This window comes from Triticum urartu, chromosome 3A (assembly GCF_056163025.1).
Source record: "Triticum urartu cultivar PI428250 chromosome 3A, HENAU_Tu73, whole genome shotgun sequence".
NCBI lineage: Eukaryota > Viridiplantae > Streptophyta > Magnoliopsida > Poales > Poaceae > Triticum > Triticum urartu.
Window position 1 is genome coordinate 154,879,410 of NC_141875.1, and position 4,435 is coordinate 154,883,844.

The following is a 4,435-nucleotide window of genomic DNA, read 5'->3' on the forward strand; positions in this document are numbered from 1 at the left end:
TATATCCATGGCTCACGCTCATGTATTGCGTGAAGATTGAAAAATTTTGAGAACACCAAAAGTGTGAAACAATTGCTTGGCTTGTCATTGGGGTTGTGCATGATTTAAATACTTTGTGTGGTGAAGATAGAGCTTAGCCAGACTATATGATTTTGTAGGGATAACTTTCTTTGGCCATGTTATTTTGAAGAGACATAATTGCTTAGTTAGTATACTTGAAGTATTATGATTTCTATGTCAATATTGAACTTTTCTCTAGAATCTTTCAGATCTGAATATTCATACCACAATTAAGAAGAATTACATTGAAATTATGCCAAGTAGCATTCCACATCAAAAAATTTGTATTTATCATTTACCTACTCGAGGACAAGCAGGAATTAAGCTTGGGGATGCTTGATACGTCTCCAACGTATCTATAATTTTTATTGTTCCATGCTATATTATATTCTGTTTTGGACATTATTGGGCTTTATTATGCACTATTATATTATTTTTAAGACTAACCTATTAACCGGAGGCCCAGCCCAGAATTGCTGTTTTTTGCCTATTTTAGGGTTTTGCAGAAAAAGAATATCAAACGGAGTCCAAACGGAATGAAACCTTCGGGAACGTGATTTTTGGAACGAACATGATCCAGAGGACTTGGACCCTACGTCAAGAAATCAACCAGGAGGCCACGAGGTAGGGGGCGCGCCTACCCCCTGGGCGTGCCCTCCACCCTCATGGGGCCCCTGTTTCTCCACCGACGTACTCCTTCCTCCTATATATACCTACGTACCCCCAAACTACCAGATACAGAGCCAAAACCCTAATTCCACCACCGTAACTTTCTGTATCCACGAGATCCCATCTTGGGGCCTTTTCCAGAGCTCCGACGGAGGGGGCATTGATCACGGAGGGCTTCTACATCAACACCATAGCCCCTCCGATGAAGTGTGAGTAGTTTACCTCAGACCTACGGGTCCATAGTTATTAGCTAGATGGCTTCTTCTCTCTTTTTGGATCTCAATACAAAGTTCTCCCCCTCTCTTGTGAAGATCTATTCAATGTAATCTTCTTTTGCGCTGTGTTTGTTGAGACCGATGAATTTTGGGTTTATGATCAAGTTTATCTATGAAAAATATTTGAATCTTCTCTGAATTCTTTTATGTATGATTGGTTATCTTTGCAAGTCTCTTCGAATTATCAGTTTGGTTTGGCCTACTAGATTGATCTTTCTTGCAATGGGAGAAGTGCTTAGCTTTGGGTTCAATCTTGCGATGTCCTTTCCCAGTGAGAGTAGGGGCAGCAAGGCACGTATTGTATTGTTGCCATCAAGGATAACAAGATGGGGTTTATTTCATATTGCATGAGTTTATCCCTCTACATCATGTCATCTTGCTTAAAGCGTTACTCTGTTCTTATGAACTTAATACTCTAGATGCATGCTGGATAGCGGTTGATGTGTGGAGTAATAGTAGTAGATGTAGGCAGGAGTTGGTCTACTTGTCTCGGACGTGATGCCTATATACATGATCAAACCTAGATATTCTCATAACTATGCTCAATTCTGTCAATGGCTCAACAGTAATTTGTTTACCCACCGTGAATACTTATTCTCTCAAGAGAAGCCTCTAGTGAAACCTATGGCCCCCGGGTCTATCTTCCATCATATTAATCTTCGAATACTTAGTTATTTTTGTTGCCTTTTATTTTACTTTGCATCTTTGCATAAAAATACCAAAAATATTATCTTATCATATCTATCAGATCTCACTCTCGTAAGTGACCATGTAGGGATTGACAACCCCTTACCGTGTTGGTTGCGAGGATTCATTTGTTTGTGTAGGTGTGAGGGACTCGTGCGTGGCCTCCTACTGGATTGATACCTTGGTTCTCAAAAACCGAGGGAAATACTTACGCTACTTTGCTGCATCACCCTTTCCTCTTCAAGGGAAAACCAATGCAAGTGCTCAAGAGGTAGCAAGCAACTCTTTTCTCTACTGGTCGACGTGAAGGTACCCCGAACAAGCCCCTATAGGATTATGTTCCATAGTAACAAGTGACAGTAAATTTCAGCACACTATATAAATTATTCCTGACCAAATTCCACCTACTAAAGGCGCTTAACCCCCCGCAATGGCGCCCTAAAAGAGTCTTGATGACCCACAAGTTTAGGGGATCTATAGTAGCCTTGTCGATAAGTAAGAGTGTCGAACCCAACGAGGAGTGGAAGGAAATGATAAGCAGTATTCAGTAAGGTATTCTCTGCAAGCTCTGAAATTATTGGTAACAGATAGTTTTGTGATAAGGTAATTTGTAACGAGTAGCAAGTAATAAAAGTAAATAAGGTGCAGCAAGATGTCCCAATCCTTTTTGTAGCAAAGGACAGGCCTGGACAAACTCTTATATGAAGGAAAGCGCTCCCGAGGACACATGGCAATTATCGTCAAGCTAGTTTTCATCACGTTCATATGATTCGTGTTTGGTACTTTGATAATTTGATATGTGGGTGGACTGGTGCTTGGGTACTGCCCTTACTTGGACAAGCATCCCACTTATGATTAACCCCTATTGCAAGCATCCGCAACTACAACAAAAGTATTAAGGTAAACCTAACCATAGCATGAAACATATGGATCCAAATCAGCCCCTTACGAAGCAACGCATAAACTAGGGTTTAAGCTTCTGTCACTCTAGCAACCCATCATCTACTTATTACTTCCCAATGCCTCCCTCTAGGCCCAAACAATGGTGAAGTGTCATGTAGTTGATGTTCACATGACACCACTAGAGGGATGACAACATACATCTCATCAAAATATCGAACGAATACCAAATTCACATGACTACTTATAGCAAGACTTCTCCCATGTCCTCAGGAACATACGTAACTACTCACAAAGCATATTCATGTTCATAATCAGAGGGGTATTAATATGCATAATGGATCTGAACATATGATCTTCCACCAAGTAAACCAACTTGCATCAACTACAAGGAGTAATCAACACTACTAGCAACCCACAGGTACCAATCGGAGGTTTGTATGCAAAGATTGGATACAAGAGATGAACTAGGGTTTGAGATGAGATGGTGATGGTGAAGTTGTTGATGGAGATTGACCCCCTCCCGATGAGTGGATCATTGGTGATGACGATGGTGATGATTTCCCCCTCCTGAAGGGAAGTTTCCCCGGCAGAACAGCTCTACTGGAGCCCTAGATTCGTTCTGCCAAGGTTCCGCCTCGTGGCGGCGGAGTTTCTTCCCAAAAGCTTGCTTATGATTTTTTTCCCTCGATTAAAGACTCCATATAGCCAAAGATGGGCATCAGAGGGCCACCAGGGGGCCCACGAGGCAGGGGGCGCCCCTCCCCCCACCCTCATGGCCAGGATGTGGGCCCCCTCTGGTGGATTCTTTCTCCAGTATTTTTTATTAATTCCAAAAATAACCTCCGTGAAGTTTCAGGACTTTTGGAGCTATGCAGAATAGGTCTCTAATATTTGCTCCTTTTTCAGCCCAGAATTCCAGCCGCCGGCATTCCCCCTCTTCATGTGAACCTTGTAAAATAAGAGAGAAAAGGCATAAGTATTGTGACATAATGTGTAATAACAGCCCATAAAGCAATAAATATCAATATAAAAGCATGATGCAAAATGGACGTATCACTCACAAGCACTCTCTCCCCGTTATTTTTTCCCATTTCATGTCTTGTTTCAGTTTGCTCCTTTCTTTCTACCCATTTTTTGTCCTTCTTATGCGAAACAATTATCATCGAGTTTTGATAGCTCAACTCTTCCCTTGAAACATAACTCAACTCTTCCCTAGCCAAAGGAGACTAGTCAAGTTTGGAACTGGGTTTATACAAAATTTATAAAGTTTGACCAAGTTACAATCTGGACATCTACGACAAAATTCTGATGTGTAAATATATTCAAGAAATGGTATTGTGGTATTGTAGATGTTATTTTTTATATAAATAAACTTGGCCAAGGTTTATAAGTTTGACTTGGAACACAACTAATATCCAGAGTAAATGAAAACTTAGGAGTGTCTATCTTTTCTCCTTACACGTGAGTTTGATTTCATGATTTGTGAAAAGAAGTTCCATAAATGACCATAAAAATCATACGAAGCAAGCCATCATTACCTCTGAAATATGAGTGGCTCTTGTTGAAGGGTTAAAATCATCTCGGAATATTCTTTTCTCCCTTATGTACACTCTTTCAGCATATTTCTGAGGTCAATCTAGATCATTCTATTGACAGATTACTCCCAAGTCAAACAATGCTTTGTTTTCTTGCACCCATATTTATGAACAATTTTTCATTTACATATTGAAATACATAGTTTGACATGCCTTGGAATTTTTATAGTGCTTGAATGAATATTTACTCTGCAGGATTGGATTGGAGCAAAGCTTTCCATCTCACTTCTCATTTTCTAAGGCACA